At 29.7% G+C, this 13,088-nt stretch overlaps 1 protein-coding gene across 1 annotated transcript in view; it reads right to left on the bottom strand.

Moving 5' to 3' along the window:
- LOC125856516 (protein GIGANTEA-like) overlaps nucleotides 1-1,025 on the bottom strand; it is a 35,179-nt gene extending 34,154 nt beyond the window's left edge. Inside the window, exon 1 of the mRNA XM_049536077.1 lies at nucleotides 893-1,025. The gene's annotated coding sequence lies outside the window, so the exon portion shown is untranslated. The remainder of the gene's footprint in view (nucleotides 1-892) is intronic.
- Nucleotides 1,026-13,088: the final 12,063 nt, after the last annotated feature.

Genomic DNA, 13,088 nt, shown 5'->3' with positions numbered 1-13,088 from the left:
TGCAAACCTTTTGTTTTTAGTTAATGTTTAGTGTTCCTACAGATGATTGGTTTCATTCATAGAGAAACATATTTTTTTGTGGGTTCTCTACTTATGGTATACGGCTTTTCCCCCTTTATTTATAAAATCATTTATCTGATCAAAAAAATAATATATCCAAAACCCAGTAAGCAAAATGGATTGTGATTCAAAATCCATAAACTAAAAATCCTCGACTTCGCCTTTGCTCTAATAATACTCTAGTGGTTATATCTTTAACTAATATACTAAGAGTTTTCAAGTAAGCACCAGTCCGTAACGAGTTATATTCAAAGTAAACTTGGACAGTATGAAAATCAATATAGGAAGACATTTGCAAGTAAAAAAACAAATGTATAATTAGGCATAAGGAATACAATGGAAGGAATCTATTCAACTGTAAAACTAGCAACGTGAATTGTGTGGCATGGTTGAGATCCCTCCACCCTTAATAAGAGTTTTGTATTCGAACCCTCAGGAATAGAAAAAAATCTTTTGGCAGAGTCTCCCAAAAAAATGGAACCTACTGATTTAGTCGGCTTCCAATGTGATTACCAGACACCAAGTGGAAATCCAAAAAAAAGTTTGGTAAAGCTCAACAATTCTATAAATTCCAAATTACCGGAATAACATTTTAGTTCCAATAAATATTTGTAATAACCTTATTAACAACATATATTTTCTCTTGATCAACAAAAAGTGAATCTCCACACTTCCTAACCAATTTCATTATGAAATGAGGCAAAAGCAAGAAAGTTATAACAAATCAACAACAGCAGAGATATTAATTACAAATCCCATAGAGAAACGGAGCTTTAAAAAACTAGAAAAAAAATTCAGAGTTATAACAGAAAATTAAAGAAAAAAATGGTACCTGAAATTGGAAGGCGAAATTTGAAGAAGATTGTTTAACAGGTTTTGGTGGAGGAAAAAAGTAGAGAGAGAAAAGAAATGAATGTGAAGAGAGAGAAGAAGAGGAGAGATCTTTAGCTGAGCTCTCCTTCTTCCTTCAGATTTGCAGACGTGGCATTGAGATATTTTTCTTAGGCACTTAATGGCCATGTGTCATGTGATTCAACAGCATCTAGAATCATCATGACATGCACCCATGACAAACACCCATACCACTTCATTTTGGCCAAATAGATAAATATAGGGCCAAACACATAGACAGCCCCTTAAACTTGGCCCCATTTTTCATTTTGGCACTCCAACTTAGCCTTGTTTCATTTTAACCCTTGAACTCCATTTTTTTTGTTCCATTTTAACACAAAATACTATTTTTATGATTTCTTTATTTTATATATATTCTTCAAATGCAACTTCTTATTTTAAATCGATACGTGTCCGTTAATTTTAGTTAAAAACATTAAAAATTAACAAAAAATAATTCTTTTTAAAGAATAATAATTTCTTTTTAAGAGTGTTATGTATTTTTGTGTGAAAAATAACCGACGAAATTGTGTTGGTTTTCTTTCTTAAAAATCACCGACAACCTAATAAAGTCAGTCGAGTTTTAACATTTTTTAGTAGTGTTATTAGCAATGAACAAGAGTGTTTTTACTCGTATTGAAGATGAGTTTTTTTATTCGTATTGATTTATATTAAAAATTAAAAGTGAATATTTGCGTTAAATTTAGATAGCCTAGATGATAAGAAAAAATAAATAAGCAGTGTTATTTAATTTAATTTAATGTTTAAGAAAGAAAATCAAAGAACTTTCGTCAATTTATTTTCATGCAAAAATACAGAGAAATCTCAAAAAATAATATTATTGTTTGAAAATTTTTATGTTCGTTCGCGAATGTTTAATTTTTTTTATGAAAATTAACAGGCACACGTCTATTTTTTTAAAATTTTTGTTAATTTTTAATTTTTTTAACTAAAATTAACTGACACGTGTCGATTTAAAATAAGAAGTTGCATTTGAAAAATATATATAAAATAAAGAAATCATAAAAATAGTATTTCGTGTTAAAATGGAACAAGGCTAAGTTGGAGTGCCAAAATGAAAAATAGGGCCAAGTTTGAGGGGCTGTGTATGTGTTTGGCCTAAATATAGAAACAATTGAAAATTTGGATCGAATCAAATTAAAGGAAAATTACGTGAGTTGGCAAAATTTTTAGTTAACTACTCCCTCTGTCCCAATTTATATGACTTACTTTTCTTTTTAATCAGTTCCAAAAAGAATAACACATTTCTATATTAAGTAACAATGTAACTATAAAATATCTATTTTACCCTTAATGAAATGATTTACATTCACACAAGTTTCTATCATTCATTTTGGATCACATGTTTTAAAAGTTTTCCTTACTTTCTTAAATTTCGTACCGAGTCAAACTACCTCACATAAAATGGGACGAAAGGAGTATTATTTAATGAGGGATTCGGCTCCTCTCCATTTCTCTTCTCTCCATTTTTCCCAAGTTCTAGCTTGGATTGGAGACACGTGTCATAGTTTAGAATTAATGGTTGAGATCTAATTGATTAAAGTAGAGTCTTAACCATAGTTATTTACTTCCATATATTTACTTCTTAAATATTTTTGCAAATCCATTATATTTTCCCTAAATATATGAAAAACTTTTTTTTACTGCCTTGCATACATATTTAAAACTTTTACTAAATATTTTTACTTTTTAAAAAGAAATTATAATACAGTTAAACGTTTTTATTATTCTAATAGAGTATTAAGAGCTACAGTGTCTATAGAGCAATATGGACTCCATTTAGGAAGTAAGAAAGAATTTAACGTTGAGTGGCAAATACTATTTGAGAAATGACAAACGTTAGGGAAGAAAAGTAAAAAATCAGCAAAAAAATTACTCAAGTAATTAAGAAAAGAAATTCTTTTAAATGTATTTAGGAAAAATATAATGTAAATCTAGAATTGTTGGATTGCAAAAATATTTAAGAAGCAAATATATGAAAGTAAATAATTATGGTTAGGATTTTGTTTTAATCAGTTAGATCTCAACCATTAATTCTAAATTATGGCATGTGTCTCCAATCCAAGCTAGAACTTGGGAAAAATGGAAAGGAGCCGGATCCTTTAATGAGGGTATAGTTTTATTTAATTGTTGTGCGTGATCAAAATTTAATATATTTTTCTATTAAATATGGGATCCATGCCTATTTTGTATACAGAAACAAAAATAGTCTTTCCAGCTTTTGTATACTCATTTGTACGAACAACAATTTTATTACTCCTCTCTCCATTCCCTAATTCACTCCTAAAATCAGTCATACACATCTAATTTGAATTCTAAAATTTACTCTCTCCCTCCTAATCGTGTTTTTACTATTGCATGTAGCCCTCCAAATTTTCGTTGGGTTTAAACACAAGATTTTGCAGGCAGCCATCCATCCAAATTTTCATTGGATTTAATACAAGATTTTGGAGTCAATGCATGGTCTATTGCAAAATCTAGAGAAATTGAAGAGGGAAAGTATATTCATGAGTTGAAATCCACAAAAAAGAACAACCTAATGGCATTGGAGCAAGTTATCAATAATGCTAAGGCAAGCGACAACAAAATAGTTGAAGGAGAAAACAAGATGTGGTTCATTAGATCTGGAGAGATCTGAAGAATCACAAGTATTTGTATAAACTCAAATTGTATATAACAATTTGTATATTTATTAGTTATGATATATACACAAACAAAATTGTGATTTAATTCCATATATACATAAATATATTGAGGTGTATTTTTATATTTGTATATTTAAGTCATATATTTATATACATATACAATTATAATTACATACAAAATACAAATTGCTCTATATTTATACAAACAGTTTTATATTTTATACAAATATTTGAATATTTATAGATATGCATATACTTGTATATAGTTCCAATTAATTTGTATAAATATTGGTGTTAGTATCATAGTAGAACTCATTTTGGACAAAATATTTTATTAAAAAGCGATTAGCGTGAATCATGGGATTCCGTAAATTTTCTGTTACCGTATTTAGCGTTCATGTATTCATTTATTGTATAAATTTAAAACAAAAAAATCGAGATATACAAATCTAAGGCTCCATAGCAAACTAAACTATAATCATGGGGCGTAATTAGCGAAACTATAGCTATGGAGCGTTATTTGCTTAAATTTGTTTTTGTCAATGTAGGTCATGTAATGTTATTCTTTTTCCTCCTTTTCCTCGAACAGTAGTTGAAGGCACAATGTTATTGACAAAGAAAAAATATGGTCTTATAAGCACAATAAGTGTTTCATAATGAGATACACCATCACTTAATGTTGTTTTACGTGTCTTATATTTTGATTTTGGCCCTCATTTTATTTTTATTCGCATCGAAAAATCATTTTAAAAGACATCAAATCAAACTGGATCGAAGTTGGAATAACTAAACCAAATCAATTTGGTTCAAAATTCGATGCACACTTTTCAAAATCGAACTAAAATTTGATAAAATCAAACCAAAGAATCGAGCGTGCACCCTACTCAATTGTCATATTGAAACTCATCTCAACGTTGTTTCATATTAATTTTGCAACCTCATTGTTTATGTACTATTTAAACACAAGAGCATTATTTTGTATAAATTATTCAACGTGTGTTGATAAATATAGAAAGATATAAAATATTCAATTAAAAATACCATATTTTTTTCATATCATTTAGATTTTTATTCAAATATTCGCTTTCTAATTTATAATTCAGCTCAAATGATAAAAAGAACTCATCTTCAATACAGATAAAACAAACTCTTATTTTTTATTACTAATAGCATTACTAAAAATATTATAACTAGACAGACTTATCTAATGACTATTATCTCAAAATCATGTTCTAGAAAATATACAATATAATGTATATAGAAAATAATTATTATGGTGAAATATTATTAGAAAAATAGTAATTATTATAAGACGGAATACATTGAAAAGCTCTTAAACTTTTTGTAAAATTTTATCTAGACGTGAATTATAACATGTTTCGATTAAACACTTTCTAGCATAATAATGTGATGTGTGAAGCTAGAAAAGCTTATGACAATACCTTGATTATTTTGTGTATAAAGTGAAACTTCATTTTTCTTGAGCAAACATATTTCAAGTCTAATACCATTATTTATTTTGAGTAAAGATTATTGTTTTATAAAGTGAGTTCAATGCATAGTACACATTTATTATATATAGTAGTCTTCCTTCAACTAAACTGGTAAAGTATTTTCTTATTTTAATATTAAAATGAGTAAGAAATTGTTGATGTTATTGTGCATTTCAATTGTAACATCCTACCTTAGAAAGTGCTAAATTTAGAAAGTGCTAAATTAGAAATAGCTAAATTGAGAATTTTACAAGTTATGCTTAAGTTGTGAGTTTTGGGTCAACTTCAAACGATCATAACTTTCGGTACAGAATGAGTTAGGTGGCCTATAAGATTTCATTCCCTTTCCAACTCCACTGAGTTTTCTAAGTTTCGAGTTCGAATGAGGGAGATATGCCCGTTTGAAGTTAGTCTGTTCAGTTAAGAAAAGTTACCCAAATTAGTGAGGGGTATTTTGATTTTTTCTTTACCCTATTAGCTTTAAACGTTTTTAGTGATATTTTAGGGGTCTAAACTGATTTGGGTCAGTTTTACAATCCTAAATTACGCTTAGGATTTTAGAAGAGAGTTCAAGAAGAGAAAAGAGGAGAAAAGGAAGAACGATCGAGGTTTCTTGCGAATCGAGGTATGTAAGTTCTCATAGTGTTGGGTTCGTTCACCCACACGCCAATCATAATTTACGTATTCGAATTTCATCCACAAGATTTAGTATATTTAAAGTGTTCTTAAAGTGTTGCTTTCGTTCTTGAATTATGATGGATTTGATGAGTTTAGAGATCATTGTATTGAGTTTGAGAGTTGTTTTTTAGTAGATTCTCGTGTACTTGTATTGAGTAATTGAATCTAAGGAAAATTTGAGGAAAGAAAATGATTCTAGATGAATTAGGGTCAGAAATCGAGAAAGAAAATTCGTCGAAATGTTTTGGAGGTGCTGGGGCGGCGCATCTTAGATGCGCCAGCGCCCTAGTAGTGCGCCAGAATAGAGTCTCTGAAGTTCAGGGTCTGGCGCCCCGCGCCAGCAATGCACCAGGGTCGTCTGTCCCCACCTTTTTTCCGTCGTTTACTCCGTCTAAGTCCTTTTAAAGTGTACCTTTACTCCCTATTGATTCTAACTACTCTAAACTACATCTAAAAATATAGATACCATTCATAACATGAATCATAACATTGNGGTTGTCTGCCCCCACATTTTTTCCGTCGTTTACTCCGTCTAAGTCCTTTTGAAGTGTACCTTTACTCTCTATTGATTCTAACTACTCTAAACTACATATAAACATATAGATACCATTCATAACATGAATCATAACATTGAATTCATAATTTAAATTCAAGGTACAGTCAAGAGTTAAGTCTTGAGATATCTTTCGAGTCATTTTGAGAAGTCTTTTACAATCTTTTAAAATTTCGTTTAAGACTTGAGTTCTTGAGTATGAGGTTGAGTAAAGTTGCGTTTCATTTTTCAAAATGAATATATGGAAACTAAGTACTCCCAAGAGTAAATGTTTTTACATTTAAAATAAGGAGGAAACTTTGATTTCTAAATGAGCTATGAGGAGTTTTGAGTACTATATCTTTTAAGAGAAATATTTTGAGTAATAATCTCAAAGTTGAGGATGAAGAAATGTTTTTAAACATATGAGTTAAGCTATATTTTGGGATTAGTATTGAACACTGATATGGGGACGAGTTCAACGTGGGTAGAAATGGTCCGTGGACGAGACGTTGTATCATCACAAAGCTCATAGTGATGGTTGTCAGTTAGAGAATCTCCCAAATAGAGTTATTTTGTATTTTTACATACATGAAACGACCCCAAAAATGCCCGAAAATGTGTTTCGCAAACACCTATAATTGTAATTTCCATATATCTCAAAATCCATGGATGATTTCGGAAATTCGACTTCATATTCTTATTCAGGGGGTAAAATTGAGTGGGAAATGGGTCTAACCCGAATTTTAGAGCAACCGTATCAAAATTCGAAAATCGCAAAAAATGCGATGTTCAGGGTCAACTTTAAAAGGGCATATCTCTTAGCACACAAGGAACTGGAAGGGCCACTACCTATTAAATTAAAGCCCTTCGAGTTATCTTTCCAATGCAATTGGTTTCACCTCATTTCGAGTTAGGATGAAGGAGTTATGACCATTTTCGTAAAACCTGTCCGGGCAGAATTGCAAATTCCAGTGAGCTACGTTATTGTAGCGGCTGGGACGTTTTTCTTTTATAAAAAAAAGGATTGTCCCATACTTAGTTATATTTCTTTCTAGCTTCAAAACACTCAAAAACACTCACTAATCCCTCTCCAAAATTCCACCAAGATCTTCAACCAAATTCAAACATCTCAAGTTCTAATTCCGGATTCAAGACTCAATCTCAAGCATCAATTCTCCATTCCAATCTTCATCAAGGATTCTCCAAAGTTGAGGTATGTGGNTGATACGCTATGAGGCTTGTTTGGGGTTCCTTCGGGTTCCCCATTCGTCGGTCACGTCTAGGCCCTAGGCTTGGGTCGTGACAATACAAGCTGAGTTATCTTGTATTCTTAAATACACTGAGTTGTTATCTACTGTTTTAAAAGCTTTTCTTTATATCGCACTATTGTCATTGCTTTTATAGTGAATTGAGTTGAGGTTGAGTTGAGTTGAGATGAGGTAAGTTGCTTCTTCAGTTCCAGTTCAATCTTATGTCATGTTTTAGATTTTCCTTTACATGCTCGTACATTCCATGTACTGACGTTGTTGGACCTGCATCTTTTATGATGGAGATACAGGAGATCAAGGTCATCAACAGGCGCTTCGTTGATACCATAGCAGTTTGAGTTAGCCTTGGTGAGCCTCCTTGCTTCTGGGGGATCCCTCATTTACTTCTATCATATTATTTCAGTTTTGTTAGGATGATCGGGGGTCATAGTATTAGATGCTTCATAGATAGATAGACAATAGTAGTTCATGAGTCTTTTTTATTTCCAGTGTTTAATGTTTAGAGACTTGAGTTGCCTTTTTGGTCAGTTGAATGTTTTATTTCTAAAATATTATGAGTATTTATTTGAGACAGTTGTGTAAAGTTACTTTTGAGTTCTTATGTTGTTGAATAAGTCTTCCGCTGAAAGTTGAGTCAGTCCAAGGATTCGCTTGAGATCAAAAATGGTTTTGAGTGCCGTCCACGTCTAGGATATAGGCTCGGGGAGTTACATCGATATTAAAATATAAAGTGCATAATAACCAGTAGTCATAAAATAAGAAGCATCGGTGTCATTTGAAACTCATGTAACACAATGTTATGTTCTCATCATTATCTTTTACTAATTGCACTACTAATTCTTAAATGACTATTCACATTCTTGACATTTGTTTGTCGAAGAAATCACACACCTATTTAAAGGATGTTTTGTTTCATACGTTGTAATAGAGAAAAAAAAAGACAATAAGTGAATGAGAAGTATTTATTATATTGTGTTTATATTTTGAGGTTAGTGTAGTGAAAAAGAGGATTGAAACAAAAAAAAAGGTCTAATTCTTCAAAAAATTTCACTACTCAAAAGAGATAAATTTTATATTGAAGGATGATGTTCTAATGATGAAACTTTGGACTCTTTAACAAATTCGAAGTTGTTGGCGTTATACAATGTTGTTGGCTATTGTATCCTAGAGGGGGCAAGCCAAAAATTATATAGTTGAACCGATATAGATTATAGGAAAAATTATCTAAATACATAACTCAGTTTACCACATTTTCTAAAATTCCCACTATTTAAAAAAATTACAAAAATTCCTACTATACTATTCTCGGGTACATCACTCTTTTGTGATGTCTCAGGACGGATATGTCTTGTATCAACAAAGGTAATGTATCGGGACATTGAACGATCTATGTATTGTGACATGTGTGTCTTGTATCAACAAATGTAATGTATCGGACATTAAGTGATGTGTTCGAAATCGAAACGTGATGTATCAGGACGTTGAGTGATGTATCCGAGATCGGAATGCGGTGTATCGGGGCGTTGAGTGATACATTTGAAATCCTTAAATTTTAAGAGATTTTTTGTAATTTGAAAAAGAGTAGGAATAAAATGTAATTAACTCTTAACACTATGAAATTTGTGTAAAATATGTTAGATTATATCAAATTAAATTTGAATTTTCTTTCAAAGAGCAAATTATTCATACCTCAACTTAATTTTCTAGAATTATTATTTATTTTAATTTCAATTATAATTTATGATATATTCACCAATAATAAAGGAGCTTTTAGCTCCACCTATTAATTAAAAAATAAAAAAAAATAATCTACATTTCACTTTTTTAGGCAGTTTTCTACCACATGACATCCAATAAAGAAATACATTTTTTTGGCTCATTTCCTAATTTATTTCCTTCCCTAAGTCCTAGTTCATAAACAACTAAACAAGGGACAAAAAATCATTGTCGTTTAATTACTGAAAATTGGTCTCCACATGCTGAAATAAAAAATTTCAAATGGGTTGGTGATTGAATTTTAAAAAAAAAAAGTCCTGTATATTATTTGGAACTCTTGAAGCTGTCAACCTATGCTAAATAAAGAAAGTGATTAAGGGCCCTAAGCATGTTTTAGTTTAATACTAATAATAGAGGTTACAATAATAATTTAAATAAACAAGGGGAGACATTTCCAATGGGACAACTGTTCACCCTGTTTGCTTTGACAGACAATTTAATAAATATGATTAATTAATTTCACTAAACACCCCTATAATGCTAGTCATTATCATGCTTTTTACTACTAATTCTTTTTTGTTGGTTTGTTTAAACTTTAAAGTTACACTTGCGTTTATTTTAAGGAGGAAAAAAAAGAATATTTTTTATTGCAAATATCTGTTTCATACACCCAGAAAATATGGCAATAATTTAAATGACTGAGGTTGATTGTGATTAATTAATTATTATTTTTTCAATCAGTAGGAGTATATGTTACTTACAATATTAGTCCCGTTACTAGTATAAAGAAATATCTATGAAACATTTATTTATTTTTCGGTTAAAAAAATTGATTCTAATAACTCAACTTCAAAAGTTCATTCATTTTATACGTATTATTGAAAAAAATGGGAAATGTTATAGTAACTATATTTTGAAAAAAAAAGTATTTTGTAAAGTAAAAGCTTAGGTTTGGCTGATCAATTTAAACAATACTTTTGTTAATATTAGAATAACAATTTGTGTTTGCCTAAAGTTTTAATATAAAATTGCTTTCGGCAACGCTGCTACTACTCAAAAGTAATATTTTTTTAAAAAAAAATTTAACCAAAGATATCAATTTTCTGAAATAAACACTTTTTGAAGAAAAAAATAACATGTTTGCTTCCAAGAATTTTGGCCAAACAATTAGCCACTTAAAACCAAAAGAAAAAAATGTTTTCTTTTATCTTATTTATTTTAATTTTATTTATTTATGGGGTAATAATGTTTTTATCATGATTGAGGTATGAAGTATAGGTCAACTAACACCTCAAATCAAAAGGTATAATAGTATGAAAATTTCGTATACTATAATTTGAGTGCAACTAACACCTCAAATCAAAAGGTATATAAAAAAAATAATGCAAGGGTTGAAGCAACGGGCAGGGGAAATATCTACCCGAGTGTCAAGTTATTTGAAGTAGAGGAAGGTGCAAACTAATAGCCCGTTTGGATTGGATTAAAAAAAGTAATTTTTAAGGCAAACGAAATAACTTTTAAGTCAAAAAATAAAAAGTAGGGAAGACCTACTTTTAGTTTTTGACTTATTTTGAGTCATATTAAACTTATTTTAAATCATTTTTTATTTTGACAAACACTTCATAACTTATTTTAAATTATTTTTTTATATTTATCAAACACTTTTCAAAAATAAAAAACTAACTTAAAAGTAAATTTGACCAACTTTTAGAGAGATTCAGTGGCTGACAACAAAGAAAATGGGCAGCAAAGCTTTTGAGGGCAGGGGACATAAATATCTTGTGGAGTAGAAGATATTTTGAGCAAGGGCCTCATATTATATCCAATGGCTAACAACCATTTGATTTTATTTTCATTTAAATTGTCAAATTTGATTTTAATTGTACACGTGGCGCAATTCCCTGTGAGATTTAAATCTCCTTGTAAGATATACTATATTCTTCTATATATCTTTCACATGGGACCCACCGTTTCAATGGACATCATCATGGCAACATTCATGTCATGCATACATATTAACGTTTCGACTTTTCATTGGTCAACCAGCTAATTGTTGAAATTTCTTGGGTTAAATATTTTTTTATATGCGTCAAGGATCGTTCGGTTTAGATACAAATTATGTTCGGATAAATTAGGCTAGAGTTAATTAAGCTGGGATTAATTTTATTGCTTGTTTGATTTGTCATATTCAAACTTATATTCATTGGTGAATTTTTAAGAATAAGTTGTTTGTGTTACAAATAAATCCCTCCACCTTAATTAGTGTTTTTCTTTTTTTTACATTTTCTTTACAAGTTTTAGTTATTCGTTTTTAAATATAAAATTTTCATCTTATTTAGCTTAAATATTTTTGTATTTTCTTTGCAAGCTTTAATTATTCATTTTTAAAAATAATTTTTTCATCTTATTTAGCTTAAATATTTTTGTGTGTGCATTTCCATGATTGTGTTTTTAAAATTAAAAGGAGAGCATATAGGAAATACATTGAGGGAAATTATTGACATAAATTAACGCTCATTCAAAAAAAAATAAAAAATTCAACAAATGTATAATATGCATTATGTATATAATGAACTAATGAATATAAGTATTTTTTTTTATCGTAAAAAGGTCACTTAGGTTAACCAGATTACATAGTAAAATTACTTATTTTAAAAAAAATTATTTCATGAAGCAGTAAATCAAATTCCAACTAGGGGTCGTTTGGCAAATTCCAACTTTGCTTAAATTCCATAATTTGGATTAGATTCTTAAAGAATCTGCCATAGAACAATCTAGAACTACATAATTATTCCAAACAATCATGATTTGTAAAATGTAATTTTATTTTTTTTTGTTTGGAAAAATGTTAAAACAAGGTATTAAATTAAATATGCTAGCTATCATACTTTATGGTTTGTCATTCTTTTTTGGCACAGGTAGTAGTCTCAATTTCTATTTGTGTCCTATTTTAACCGAGTGTAATGTTTTTTGTTTTTTTGAGATAAATGTTTAAAACATATTTAAACTATCTCATTTTTTTGAATTTCATACCTAAATTATTGAGAGTGTTAGTTTCATACATAAACTATCATTTTTTAGTTTGAAAAACACACCTCAGTGGTGTGTGTAATGCACTATCTCTTTTATTTGAAAAAACCTTGACACATGACATTCCACATGGATAAAATATCCACCTTAACAAAAATTAAATAATAAACTATTAATATTAATTAAAAATTAAAGATTGCAGTGTTACAATCCATAAAAAAAAAAATTAAATTATTTTTTTACCTCACTCCACCACCTCCTCCATGTAAACCCCCGCCCCCCCGACAATCCCCCATCCTTTTTAAAAAAAAAAATCTTTTAAAAAAATTCATACTTCACCCTCCCCCTCCCAAAAAAACACCATGCACTCATCCCCCCTTCCCCCCAAAAAAAAAATAATATTATTTTATTTTTCTTAAAAATAAAAATTCTACCCCATCCTATTTAACCCTCCGCTCCTAATTTTTAATTTTTTTTTTATATTTTTCTCATTTTGTGCTAGATATGTACGTACATATATTTTTAGAATTTTTTTTCTACTAGTGTACGAATATAACATAAATAAATAAAAAATTAAAAAAAGTCTTGCGGCGGCAAGAAAAAATATTTTCGATATGTATATATCTAACACTAAATGAGGAAAAAATTTGGAAGCGGACGGTTAGGTGGGGTGGGTAGAATTATTTTTTTAAAAAAATAAAATAATATCAAAAATAATATTTGTGGGGCGGGGGGGGGGGGGGGGGGGGGG

The sequence above is a fragment of the Solanum stenotomum genome, chromosome 2, assembly GCF_019186545.1.
Source record: "Solanum stenotomum isolate F172 chromosome 2, ASM1918654v1, whole genome shotgun sequence".
Classification (NCBI taxonomy): Eukaryota; Viridiplantae; Streptophyta; class Magnoliopsida; order Solanales; family Solanaceae; genus Solanum; species Solanum stenotomum.
Note: the sequence above shows the minus strand (reverse complement) of the source record. Positions and strands in the feature narration are given on the sequence as shown.